General features: G+C 33.2%; 1 protein-coding gene across 1 annotated transcript in view; it reads right to left on the bottom strand.

The window, feature by feature from the left end:
• MGAT4C (MGAT4 family member C) overlaps positions 1-15,461 on the bottom strand; it is a 719,505-nt gene that overhangs the window by 317,847 nt on the left and 386,197 nt on the right. The gene's annotated exons all lie outside the window — the stretch shown is intronic.

The raw sequence follows: 15,461 nt of genomic DNA, 5'->3' as shown, positions 1-15,461 counted from the left end.
GAGTAGAATATGAATGTTTTAACACAATAACTAAGAAAGTTACATGAAGGCTATGTTGACCAGTTTGATGGAAGTGTCTTGGATTGTGTGTGAAAACACCACACTGTACCCCCAAAGTGCATCAATGTACACAGTTACCATTCAATAAAAAAAAAAAGAAAAAAAAATCTCAATTTATTTTGTTTTCTGTTAGTTAACACATAATTTTATTGTGCTACACCACTCCTGGAATTTGGAAGAAAGTTCCATATTACTGAAATTTTACAATGACAAGCCTCACTTGTATTGATCTCCATCCACAGTGCAGGCTACTTACTGAACCTTTTCAACCTGGAAAAATGGTATTCCTCAGTTATTGAAAACTGATTGAATTATTTCATTGAAGAATTTCCTCATCCATTTTATCCCTCTTTTTAAACTTCCTATAATCAGATACTGGGTCTCCAGGATTAATCCACTAACTTGCCGATCTTTCTCTCTTATTGTTTACTATTTTGTCTTTTGTTTTTCTTTCCTAGAAATTGCCTTTATTTCCCCCTCCCTAATACTCTGTTAAGCCATATTGAAGCTCAGGTAAAAGGCAAAATCAGTCACATTTACTTTGTTTTTATTTTTACATTTTTTTTAGATTTATATATATTATATTAGAATATTATTTACTGGCATTACTGAGTTGGTTGGTGTACTCTTAAATTTTGCATTGACAGCGATTGTCTCACATGATTCACCCTTGTCCTCAGACTGCCTGTTGTTCCTTGGTGTGTCTCCTGGTTCTTAAAGATAGGTAATCCTGGTGGTGTTTGAAGTCCCTTCTGATTCATGAATTTGCTTGGTAATCCAAATCAAAAACTTCATTTCTAGTAAAGTAGCATTAGAATTATAGAGATCATTTTTAAAGTAGAAATAAAAATTAGAAAAATTGATATAATAATAAAAATAAAGATTTAAACAAATAAAATCTGTTTTATTTAAAGACATACAAAGACAATTGCCATCAAGAACTGAATTCTATTTTCAAAAATGGAGCATGCAGAGAGCTAGTATTTCTGGTTTCCAATCAAGAATATGTTTTTCTTTTTTTTCTCTCTCCTACCTCATCTTTAATCTTCAGCACAAAAGATATCTTTGTTACAAGTTCCTAAATTATGGGAAATTCTACAGTAAGTGTTATGATATTATTTCTGGTCTTTCCCTGGTGACAGTTGGGCTTTGTTTTCCTTACTTGTTTACTATTTACTACTAGGCCAGAGACTTTCTCCCTTGCAACAAGTTGTTGAATTGTTCCCGACTCTCAATCTCCCCTATCTTGAAATTTTATGTCTTGAAATGAAAACAAAACACATTTTAGTCTTATTTTAGTGGAGGGTGAGTATGGAGAGAAGGTAAATGTAAATATCTAATTTACCAGCTTTACTGAAATTTGTTTTTTGTTTTTAATTTTTAATGTGTTTATAAGATGCTGTAACTATTTTCTCACCAAAAAAAATAGAATCAGATGAGTCAAACTTGCAACAGTGAGATTCAAGAAGTGTAAATACATTCTTCTTAACAGATGATTTTAAACATGTACTATGCACCAAGTGCAATATATATTCTTTACATTATTATCATTTTTTTTTTTGTAAGACAGAGTCTCACTTTCTCGCCCTCAGTTAAGTGCCGTGGCAGTGTCACACTGCTCACAGCAACCCCCAGCTCTTGAGCGTAGGTGATTCTCTTGCCTCAGCCTCCCGAGTAGCTGGGACTAGCAGTATATATTCTTTATTCAGCATATACTTTTTTAGGGAAAATACATGCATAAAGTGGCACTGTCTACAGTCTATTTTTTTTTTTTTTTGGTATTAGAAAAAATATCACAAGGTTTTATATGTGGATGGGTACATATAAGAGAAAGTTTGACCATGGCTCTGTAGCTCAGGGAAAAGTCTCTCAGAAAAGAAAACATCTAACAGAAGTAATTTTCAAAAAGGAACTAAGTAACAAAAGAATGATAGAGAATGCAGAGACATCATTCCAGCTAAATATAATCACAGTGCATGTGAAATTCTAGAAGAGTCAGAGCCTGACAATGTGGGAAGCCTCAGTTCATTCCATATATTTAAAACTCAGAATGAATGGCCAGAAGGAATAAAAATCAAGATACTTTTTTGAAAGGATAAGTCAACTGTACATCACTTCATTGAGGTAAAAAGGTCTTTACTGAATAAGAACAGTACATACAAGGGTGGTGCCTGTGGCTCAAAGGAGTAGGGCACAGGACCCATATGCCGGAGGTGGAGGGTTCAAACCCAGCCCCAGCCAAAAACTGCAAATAAAACTCCCCAAAAAACCAAAACCAGTACATACTGACAACACAAGTATAAACAAGGTTTAAATGCATGACTTTTACTACTTGACCTTCCAAAAAGTTTGCCATTCCTGATATTCAGGTGTATTTAAAGAGTATAATATTTATAATATATGTACTCTAGATTCGGGAGATTTGAAATAATGCATTCATAAAGGAAACATGATAAACCAATGCAAAGGAAACTCTGTTTTACCTATTTTGGCCCAGGTATTAAGATACATTACTGGGTTAGAACGTAATATCCAGAGCATGAGTCAATTCTTGACTTTCCATTAAGGATACTAAGATTAGCATTTTTTTTTTACAACTTTTAGTAAATGGATAAGACTTTTTTTGATTCAGTAGCATCTCTTAGTTCCTTAAATTTATCATCATGGAAAAAATAGTCCACAAAAGGAATAAGCAGCAAATAGAATTTTTTTCAAATGCCTCTGTTTACAGAAAATGTAAAAGAGTATTTACACCCAGGTGCTAAGTGCTTTTCTTCTATTACTGCTAAAAACATAATGGCTAAGAGCTCATATTTCTAAAGGGCTTAAGTGTACCTTAATTGCCACCTTCCTAGTGCACTGCTAAAAATGGCATTTGAACTTAATTGTTCTGTGCCAACATATTGTCACTAGCATTTCATTTCCTATGAATTCGTGATTAATTAACCCTTACCTGGTTCCATTAAAAGCAACTAATAAAATAGAGATTTTGATATGTGTTTTTTAAATGATTCAAGGTCATGAGAATCATACTATAAATTACTCAAGATAATTATAGCCACATTAGGAGTACAAACACCAGAACAGGGACATGTGAAAACATTTGTAATTCTTTTTACTTAGGTAACCATAGACATATGTCTGTTTTCTCAAAATATTTTGTTATTCATTTTAGTAGGAATGGTATTCACTCAAGCTATTCTTATCGCTCCATTATATAAGTAAACACTCATTTAATATTGAATATATTTTATTTCCAGTAGCACTCATATTAGAACCATAGCCTTTTTCCCCCTAAGAAAACACAAAGAAGTATTTTCCCTGGGATGCAGTGATAATATTTATAGCTAAGAAAACAATGGCTGGAGGCACATAGTTTATGATATTATGGCATTGATTGTTTCATTTTCCATTTTCATTAAATTTTTGATAGCTTTATTTCATTATGTTTTGGATGTATAAATTAGCGCCTTAATCATAAGTACCAGTAATACAAGGTCTAGTGATGAAATATGTGAAATTCTAAAAGAAGTGCTACATACCTCAGTGCTGGACATCACTACAGTCACCTTCAAAGTACTTCCCTTGGGAAGCTGTACAATGATGCTAGCTCATAGTTTACCCTCAAAGCACCTTTGGAACTCTTCTATCTGGAATGGCCATCAGATGTCTTGAATGTCACCAAAATGTCTTTCTTTCAGTATTTTCTTTATCTTCAAGTAAAGAAAAAAGTCCTTGGGGGCAGACCAGGTGAGTAGGGAGAGGATTCGGATATTGTTATTTGTTGACTCACAACGACACTGCTGGGCAAGCTAGTGCATTACAAGAACCATGAGTTGCTAATGAAAAGTTCATTTCATTTTCATTTAACTTTTTCACACAGCCTTTTCAACACTTCCACATAGTAAACTTGGTTAACTGTCCAGTTGGTATAAATTCATAATTAACAAACTGTTGCTAATCTGTTATAAAAAGATTAGCAACATTTTTTTGACTCTTGATTTATATTGCCAGAATTTTTTGGTCAGGGAAATTGGTAGACTTCCATTGTATCACTTGACACTCTGTTTCAGGGTCATATTGGTACACGATATTTCATCACGAGCGATAACGTGGCCCAAAACATCACCTTGCTTCTCCAAAAGGTCTTGGAAAGCTTCAACTCTCCTTTGCTTTCATTTATTAGTGAGCTTTTTTGGGACCATCTCTCCACACACCATTCCCATGCTAAAATTTTCAGTTAAAATTTTCCAAACAGTTTCTTTATTGATGTTTATTTGTCTGCTATGCTTCCCACAGTTAGACAAAAATTTTGATGCATGATTTGACAAGTTTTTTCAATATTTTCAGTATTAACCTGTACTGCTGGTTACTAGCTGCCCTGATCTCTCTTCATCAGTGACCTTTGCTCTACCCTCAAAAAAAAAAAGGTTAAATTCATATGTAGACAGCCATTTTCTTCATGGCATTATCCCCCATAAGGTTGGAATACTGTGTTCTTGATTTCACTTCCACTTTTGTTAAGTTGAACAAGAAATTTAATGTTAATTCATTGTTCTAATTCAAGCCCTGACATTCTAGCAATGGCACATACAAACATGGAACAACAGTAATGAATGGTGCACGGTAAGACATCCTGAGGTGTTCACATGAAAAACTGTGAGATATTGATATACCAAGGTTGTGAAACCTGACTGCATTGTTTGAACAGTGCTGCCAATCTAAGAACAAGGTGGCAAGTTCATGAACTTAATTGTCTGACTATGGAAGCTGAACAAAGGATCCTAATAGTCTAGCAGTATTTGTATTCTGAGACAAGTTTTACATCTTTCAACTTTTCTTTTTCTTGTGTAAAATGTCACATTGACCAGTAAGGTACTTATCATCTGCAAATTTCTATCCAAGCATTTTAATTATTATTTAATACTCAGGTATTAAAGTATCTCATTTAAATAGTCTACATATTTTATAATTTAATTGTCTTGTTAGAAGAAAGAATCTTTCTTTTTTTTTGACCGGGGGCTGGGTTTGAACCCACTACCTCGGGTATATGAGGCCAGCACCCTACCCTTTGAGCCATAGGTGCCACCCAAGAAAGAAACTTACTTCTAACAGCAACAGAATATACATTCTGCCCAGGGTCACACAGAACCTTCTCTAAGATAAATGAAATGCTATGTCATAAGTAGGCCTCACCAAATTTAAGACTGAAATCATCCCAACTATTTACGCCAACCAAATTAGAATGAAACTAGAAATCAATAATAGAAGGAAAATGGGATAATTCACATGGAAGTTAAATAACACATTCTTGAAGAACCAGTGGGTGAAAGATAAAATAATAAAGAAAAATAAAAAAATAAAGAAAAATTTTTGAAATAAATGAAAATGAAAACAAAACATACCAAAAATTATGTTATACAGCAAAAGCTATATTGATGTGGAAATTTATAGCACTAATCACCCGCATTAAAAAAAAAAAAAGATTTCTAGTGAACAATCTAACTTTGCATTAAGTTCAAAGATGGCACAAGTAAGGAAATTGTTAAAGAATAGAACACAATAAATAAAATGGGGAAAGGCTAAGCTCTGTGGCTCATGCCTGTAATCCTAGCACTTGGGAGGTTGAGGCAAGTGGATTGCCTGAGCTCACAAGTTCAAGACCAGTCTGAGCCAGAGTGAGTCTCCATCTCTAAAAATAACCAGGTGTTGGGCCAGGTGCCCATAGTCCCAGCTACTTAAGAGGCTGAGGCAAGAGAATCACTTTAGCCCCAAAGTTTGAGGTTTCTGTGAACTGATGCCAGTGCACTCTACTAAGGGTTATAAAGTGAGACTCTGTCTCAAAAAATAAAAGGGGGAAATAGAAAAATAATAGAAAATTATAATATTGATAATAGCAACAAAAATACTAAAGTAGGTAGGAACATGTGTAACCAAGGAGGTGAAAGACTTATGTCCCAAAATCTATATAATACTTGTGAAATAGTTGCTAATACAAATAAATAGAAAGGTAATTCATATTCTTGGATTGGAAAAGTTAATATTGTTAAAATGCCCATATTACCCATGGAAGCCAAAGTAATCTTACAAATGTGATGAAATCCCTGTCAATACCCCCATGATATTTTTTCTAAAATAGCAAAAATAATTTTAACATTTACATGAAACAACTAAACTTCTGAATAGATAATTTAATCCATCAGAACAAATTTGGAGGCATTTCTGATACTACAAAGTCAAAGTAATCAAAATAATTATAGTACGTGTATAAAAACAGACTGATAAACAACAAGAATAGTACAGAGAGCTGAAAAATAAACCAGGTTATGAGTCAGCTAATATTTGACAACAATGTCAAGAATACATAATGGAAAAAAGTTAGCCTTTTTATATATGGGTCTGGGAAAATTGGGTGTCTGCACTAAAAGAATGAATTTGGACTGTCATTTTTAAAATACATAAAGTCAATGTAAAATTCGTTAAAGATTTAAATTTAAAATCTGAAACAGTATATCTAAAAGAAAACATATTGAATAGCTTCTTGACATTGGTGTTGGAAATGATTTCATTGCTAAGAGCCCCAAATCACATGTAACAACAATAAAAAATTTACAAATGGGATTATATCAAACTAAAATGCTTCGAATAGGAGGGAAATAGTTAACAAAGTGAAAAGAAAATCTATGGAATGGAAAAAAAAATAAATGCAAACCTTATATCTGCGGAAAGTCTGATACCCAAAATATATATGGAACTCCTCCAACTTAGGAGCAATAAAATTAAAATGAAGCAAAATAGGTATAAGCGCCCTATACCTTTGAGCCACAGGTGCCACCCCACATTCATACTCTTGAATGAAAGTTTTAACACTATTATTTTAATAATTGAAAGAACAGAAAACAAAAACACTTGAGAGGAAAAATTATCCACAGGATTATGCTAATTAAAATTTATAGACTATTATTCCTCAAACCTACAGAATATATTTTTTCAGGAATACATACAATAGTCACCATATTGTAGGCTATACAACAACTCCCAGTAAATTTTAAATAACTAAAAAATATACGGTTTATGTTTTTATTACAAAGTTTTTAATTAAAAATTGATAAAAATGCAGAAATATTCAAAATAAACATAAACTTATAAACATTAGATTGCTAAAAGAAGAAATAATGACTGAATTTATTATTTAAAACAGTATCATAATGAAGGGAAAACATGTCCAAAAGGTTGGAACACAGTTTAAGCAGTAGATAGAGAGAAACTGATAGTTTTAAATTATTATATTAGAGAATAAAGTAGGTGTAAAAAAAATGGTCTACTTTTCATTTATCATTAATATTGTTATATATATTTTTTGAGATAGAGTCTCATTTTGTCACCTTGGTAGAGTGCCATAGTGTCATAGCTCACACAACCTCAAACTTTGGACTCAAGTAATACTCTTGCCTCAGCCTCCCGAGCAGCTGGGACTACATGACTACATGTGCCCAGAACAACATCCCGCTGTCCCCCTTGCTCAGGCTGGTCTCAAACCCATGAGTTCAGTCAGTACACCTGTCTTGGCCTCTCAGAGTGCTAGGGTTACAGGCATGAGCTACCACACCTGGCCTTATTCTTCATTTAAAAGTTAGAATTAAAATATATTTAAATTCAAGATGATTTTAAGAAAGAAAATTAATAATAGAAGCCGCAATCAATAAAATTTGAAAGGAAAAAAATACTATAAAATCACTAGTTTTGTGACATGCTCTTTGCCAGAATGAAGGACACTAAAGAGGCTAAATTCATAATCCTAATAGTAGGAATGAAAATGATGATAACTGCAAATTCTGCTACCATTACATGTTTCAGCTGAACAGGGCAGCTCACACCTATAATCTCAGCACTTTCAGAGGCTGACCCTCAAGCCTAGGAGTTCAAGATCAGCCTGGGCAACATAGGGAGACTCCATTTCTACTGAAAATAAAAGTAAAAAAAAATATTAATGTTTGCTAACAGCATTTGGAAATAGATCTAAGAAACATGTTTGAAACTTGCAATATGAAAACTACACATTTTTTAATAAATGAAGATTTAAATAAAAGAACTATGTCATCTTCATAAATAGGAAGACGCTATTTTTAAGATTTTAATTCTCCCAGATTTGTTAGCCTTAATGTAATTATAAATAAAATATATTGTAAAACTCATAAGCAAATTTTAAAGCAAAAATTGAAAGAAAAAAGGATGTAAAATAATGATAAATAACCTTGAAAATGTATGTACTTATTAGAATTAAATGAACTCATTGCAAAACTTGCTTTAAAGCTATAATAATAGAAAGATGTATTTATAGTGTAGTTCACTATTTCAATAATAGACAAATACAGCAGTAGAATAAAGAGCTCAGAAAAGATCTCACACAAACATTTTTAATTAATTTTGAAACAAGGCCTACTTCAGTGCAGGAGAGAAAGGAATAAATTATGACATAAGGCTAGACTTAATCTGATATATTTACTTTGAAAAGTAATGTTTATCCCTAATACATTCAATACAAAATTAATTTATCTGGTTCATAGAACTAAAAGTAAAAAATATTAGCATAAAGATTCTAGAAGAAAAGATAGAATACCTGTAATTGAAATGCGCCAACATTTCTTAAGCAGAATATAAACCTTCAAACAATAACAGTTTGCTTTTACTTTTCCCATGGTAAATGCTTCAGGGAATGATATTTTAAATCTCTTAATAGATACACGTAACATAGAATCATGTAGCTATTTTGGCCTTGAAATAAGTGCTTTCCAGTTAACTTGGTAAATACCGCGTTAAACATGGATAGATTTATTTGTGTAATAATTCTCGGTACTGTTAATAGGCTAATGTACTTTGTAATCCTTTAAAACAGGTATGTACCTTAGTGTTTCTCAAATGTCCTTGCCCAAAATAAAATCATCTCAAATTCCCATTTACATCTTGCATTATGTGTGATATAAAGAATATGGTTCAGGAAGTGATATGCTACAGGTATGTTGCTTTTTTTGGTCATCAAGTTCATAATTAAATGTGCGAGTCCTCTTTTTCTCTTATTTTACCAGTCATCATTATGAGTATTATTTTTTTTCTCAAATGTGTTTCTGAGAACCGAACCCTCTATTATTAATATTTAACACTAATAATTACTCTAAACTGTGTTTTAATATAAAGCCTATGTTGTAAAATTAAGTGACACACACAAGCTCCAGAAAGAAAATTTTATAATACTTAGTGCCTGACTCTTTTTCAAGATAATCACATTCTTATTTTCCATACTTTTAAGATAAAATGAGATTGTTCGGGGGATACAGCTACATGCCAAATTGAATCCCGATTCCTTTAACTAGTTAAATCTTTCACAGTCTTGTCCTAATCTACTTTCAAATATAACTTCCATCCATAGCTTATTACATCCTCCTACAATTAGCTGAGATAGCTGTCAAAGTAAGCAACTGATTCTTACTAAGCATTTTCTTCAGGCCCTTCCTCATCCCACTCCCTGTGCCAAAAATTCCTTCAGCTTTCTTCAATTCTTAGTGTCAAATTAACCTCAACAATGGACGTTCATTGTTTCCCTCAGCTGAGAATGAACTCCACTCTTCTAAACACTGTTAACATTTTCAACTTCCGCTTTGTATTTAAAGCTCTGGTGTATTTTGAAAAGTGTGTATTGATTTTGTGATGTCAGAGAGAACAATTGCAATGGTTACTCCTCCGTGGACTTTTGCTCACAGTTTAATATGTAGTTAACCTTCAAAAATGCTTATATGATACATGCATGAATACTTTTTTTGGACAAAGAATATACTTTATTAAAAATAAAGTAAATTATTATGATGCAATGATCTCCTGAGCAACATTTTATTATAACATTATGAGCACTATTGCACATGAATGTGTAGGATTAGAACTCTCTTTAGCTGTACTACATCATTTATAATACTGATAGTAGGCAAATCAAATTTAAGAAAATTTGATACACTACATAACAGGAGGTAGATTCTGTTCACAATTGCCAGAAAACTGCTTAAAGTAATATTCAAATTGATTCACTGAGCATAAGGTAATTTATTATATTTAAAAGGCAAAGATGTATGCCCCCAATTGCTTTGTCAAATGAAAAGAAGTCAAACTCTGTAAAATATTAAAGAGGTTTATTCTTATCCAGATTTGGGGATCATGACCCAGAGCTACACCCAAGAAGCCTTGAGCACGTGGACTCGCTGTGATTGGGTTACAGTTTGGTTTTATACATTTTGAAAGACTGGAGTTATGGGTGGTGCCTGTGACTCAACGAGTAGGGCGCTGGCCCCATATACTGAGGGTGGCAGGTTCAAGCCTGGACCTGACCAAAAAGTGCAAAAAAAAGAAAGACAGACTGGAATTATAGGTAAAATCACAAGTCAAAACTTGGAAGACAGGCATAGGTTTGGCTCCAAAATGTGAGACATCTCAAAGCGGGAGCTTTCAGGATACAGGTGGGTTTAAAGACTCTTTAGCTGACAACTGGCTGTAAGAGTGAAGCTTTGTCTAGTAGACCAGGAGTCAGGGAAAAAGAAGGCTCAGATAAGGACATGTTGATAGAGACCAACTAGCAGACATATGCTCAGACCCAGACGAGGGTGGTTTATTATATATATTGAGGACCTCCAGGCATGTCTGGCATAGGCTTAGGCTTGTAATGAGTCACAAAGGACATCTCTAAGAAAGCATGGGGACATGATGAGGCATTTTTTATCTTCTTTTTCATGGCTAGAAACTCTGCTTGGCCAAGAGTGGGATCCTGTCAGTCAGCTGTGTGGGAGGAGCCTTGAGATTTTATTTTAGTTCACATTTTTTTCTGTATGGACTCGTACAATATGAAATTTACTGAATATGTAAATGTATCTTCAAGTAAGGCAACCCTACCTTTTGGATAACAGAAAAAAAAATGAAACTATAGGCATTAGGATTTTTTTTTTAATATTTTTCATAAATAAGTCTTTGTATAATAATAATAATTTTTTTTTGTAAATTAAGTTTTAAATTTGATCTATGATCTCTGAGACCTTGGAGAATTCCTTATAGTAATTCAATAAAATTTGAATTTGACTGACCTTATATGATACATGAATTAATACTTTTTTGGATAAAGAATATACTTTATTAAAAAAGAAAGTAAATTATCATGATGCAATGATCTCCTGAGATTATATTCTACCCCTATTCTTTTTTCATTGTATTTTAGTAATTCTAAAATATAGAAAATATTATATTTACTTATAATATACTTTAGTATATTATAGAAAATATTCTAAAATATAGTAAATATATTTATTCTCTATATTCTCAAGAAATTATATTCTACCCCTATTATTTTTTCATTGTATTTTTTTATTTCAAAATTTTATAGAGGTACAAGTGTTTTGTAATGCTTAAGCCAGGGCTGTAAGTGATCCCACCAGCCAGATAGTGTTCATTATACCCATTAGGTAGGTTTTTTCATATTCCTTCCTCCCCCCTCTACCGTGGTGGATCTACACTAAGTTTTACTTGCTTCTGTGCACATGTATTTTCTAATAATCATGGATATTTGTGTTTTTATTTACTATTTAAAGAGGTAGTCACAGAAAATTTATTGATGGCTAGTAGATAACACTAGTTATGCATTCCATGTGATGGGATGCACACTGTATGACCCCCAAGTAAGGGATTTTACCATTTTAAGTATTTTAAGCTGATGGAAACTGAAATATATATATGGAATGGTCTCTCTCACCTTCTGTCCTCTCTTCTTTGAAGATCCTCATGTGATACATACTATACCCATTATCTGGTAGAGAAAGAGGGTACCTCACAGAGGCCAAAAATCTTGCTAAGTTAGCCCTCATTTTATTGATATCTGATCATACCTATTTTATCCATTTACATTTTTTGAGAGAGTCTACTCTTCATCAAAGCCAAGCATAAAACAGTTTTCCCCATTTCTTTGGGTCTTCATTTCTGAAGTCTCCCATGTCTTACAAAACTTTAGTTCAATCAATTTGCAATGTTTTTATCAATCGGTCTTATACTTTTCTCCTGTCTATCGCTCTATGTTACAGGAATATCAGCCAAGAATCTTTGATGACTGAGGACATTATAGCACTTTTTGTCCTCTGCCTATGGCTCTTAATGTCTAATAAGTTTTCATAGCATGAGTTGTACAGGTAAGAAACTAGTAAGGTGTGAAGCTTGCTAAATTTTCTATTTAAGTGCAAAGTAGTTCAGTAAATATTTTATAAATGAACCATTGATTATATAACGTTTGGTTCTCTGTGTTTAACATATACACTATATTTCTGATATTCTTATTTTCCAAATTATTTGATGTTCATTCAGTCATTCAGTTACTGAACCTATATTCAATGGAATGTGCTAGGCACGGGATATGATACTTAAGTGTTGTGAAAGAGATACAAAACTCAACAATACATAATTATATATGTTTAAATGCTTTATAATTATGGCAAGTGCTATGAGGGCAAAAAAGATTTTAAGTGTACATGGCTAGATTGGAATAAAGAAGACCTTTCCAAAGATGTCTTTAGGATATTTAGGTAGAGCCTGAGAAATGGGGAGCTGGTCATATACGTATCTACACATACACATATAGATGTATGTGTGTGTGCACGTACGGGATAGCCATAAAGTTCATGTGCAATTGAAAATAGTGTGCAATTCGATATTGTACATGAACTTTATGGATAATCCGTGTGTGTGCATCTTTGTATAACATAAGAAAATTCACGAAAGAAAGAAACTTTAAAAACATCACTATACTCTAAGCTGCAAAATGTTAATTTTTTTAGATGTTGCTAACAAAACGGTTCTTTGGGTGGATTGCTCTAAAAATAATATGAATTTAGTTTGTGCTTTTAAATAGTTTTCCCACCAAAAAAGAAAGAAAATGAAAAATACAACCCCCCCCCCATGAAACCTAGTAAGGTATACAATAGGTATTTATAAAGATATGAAAAAATCAAAATTCAGGCATTTTTCATTCTGTGTAGAAAACAAAATTTTAGTATGAGAAGAACTAGTCAGAAATATACCTAATTATGCATAATTTATAGATGGTATAATGATACTTTCCCCCCTAATTTCATGAATTAGTAGTTTTCTTTCTTTGTGTTTTTTTTTCTTTCAGAGAAATGCTTAGCAGACCATTTTGAAGTACTAAAATAATATTAAAAATATTGATTCATGCTGCTATTTATGAAGAGACCTTACAAGGTTTTAAGGTCACAGTCTAATTTAAGGATTGGGAGATGTACAAAAATATCTCATTTAAATATGGTGAATTATGCATGAAAGATCTAATAGGTTCCCCACAGTAATGCCCTAATTGTGCTACAATTCATCAATAAGAAAATTCTGGTTTATGTTGGATATTCCACATTTTCACAACTAGGACAGTATTAAAAGAATTATACCTTGTAAATGCAGGGTAAAGTCATCATTTTATATGTGTTTTTCTTTTGCCACTTCATGAAATGATCACATTTGTTTCTGCACTGCAATATACTATATAGTGAACAATTTTAAATTTAAAAAATAGAGAAAACATATCAGTTTATGTCACTCATTTAACCACAGTAAAGACTGCTGTCGTGGCACACTAAAAATCCTTTAGACAGATCTCGCTGATTGCTTTCACTTAACTACCACTTTGCCATTTATTGGCTTAATTTGCACAAAATGAAGCACACTTAAAACCCAAGGAAAGATATTCGGTTTTAGTTTTACACACCCCAGCTTGGAAATCATAAAAGGAAGAAAGTTTTTTTTTTTTTTTTTTTTTTACTTGCTGAAGTATCACACAACCAAAAAATAAAAATCCAATGCCTCTCAGCACCATCTAGATAGACAAAAATAACCTTTTTCTTTTATGTTCTTTCAAGTTTAAACCAGTCTCTATCACATTTTACAAGGTATGCTGTTTTCCTTAAAAAAATATACGGAGTAATAAAGTGAAATTTCCACCATAGAAAACCGTATTCTAAATTGGAGAAATCATTTGTTTTATAAACCTTTGTTTGCAGGGCAGCTTGTTTCAAAGCTCTGCATTTGTCAGTATAAATTAATGATGTTAGGTACACATTCCTTTGTTAGAATGAATAAAGGGGTCATGAAAATGCATTCATCAAGATCTAGGCAATTAAATGGAAACATACCTGTAACTACTTAATTATCAGAATAAGATGCTGTGCTGATAGGAAAAGGGTTGTTTTATTTTTTGTTACAAACACTTGCATATTAAGCGACAGTCTAGTTTTTTTGTAAATCCCTTTATTGTTCACATGTTCCATGGGATTATCTAACATATGTTCACGTTACCAGGCTTCTGATAGATAAAACTTTCAGTAGCACAAGGTTTTATGAATCAAGCATGCATCATCCAACAACACGGGTCTGCCGACCCCTGAATGTGACCTGCTCCCAGAGGAAACCAATTTAATGCTCCATTGCACACCAAACAGTATGTATGAATCACAAACCCGCCAAATAAATTAGTGACAGGTACATCTGAATAGGATGCCTGCTCTGTCCCTTATCTGCAGCCAGGCAAGCTCATTTCTCCTTTACTTGCTAAGATAAAGCCACATGGCAGGTCGCCTTGGCAGATTCTCACAAAACAAACAGCCCCCATTGTCCATGATTGGGGGGTAAATGCCCTTATTATTTCAGGTATTGTGACAGTGAATGGGATAAAGTGAAAATGATCTGCCAGTCGAAGATGCATCCTTCAATTATCAGGCCTCGGGTTTCCTCTAACTTTCCCAGGCTTTGCCTCTCTCGCTTTGACTTTTCTTTTTGACAGTTCTGATATCCCAGAGTTGCAGCCATGGCAAGGTTCAAGCACAAAACAGCGGGTTATCAAAGACAACTTATCAGAGGCCAAGCGGGGAGAAGAGAGGCCGACCCTTACTAAGTAGCTGAAAGACAGATCTACGACGGAGCAAAGACAGGTGCCTTGAGCTTTCATCTTCAACTAATAATAACGTGTTCCATTTGGAAAAAGAAAAAAAAAAAAACAAAAACAAAAGAAAAACGGCTACGCTAAATATATGTTCGAAGTATGTAAAGATACTGGCAACAGGGAAGAATTTTTAAATGGTAAACAATAACAAAGAAAATGCTTATTTGCCAGGAATCTCATTTACAGGCCTCCTCAACCATAAAGACAGTGGCCATAAAGTTTGTGTGCAATTTAAAAGTGCACGCTATTTTAAATTGCCCCTTTATGGCCAGCCTGTAAATTGGAATATCAAAACCACACAAAACAATGTGCTTTAAATTAAATATCAGTGCGAACATAAATGTGTCACCGTCTTCAAAGTAGGCATCTATTTGTT

The sequence above is a fragment of the Otolemur garnettii genome, unplaced genomic scaffold, assembly GCF_000181295.1.
Source record: "Otolemur garnettii isolate 467f Iridium unplaced genomic scaffold, OtoGar3 scaffold00007, whole genome shotgun sequence".
Lineage (NCBI taxonomy): Eukaryota > Metazoa > Chordata > Mammalia > Primates > Galagidae > Otolemur > Otolemur garnettii.
This window is presented reverse-complemented; position numbering and strand designations above follow the sequence as displayed.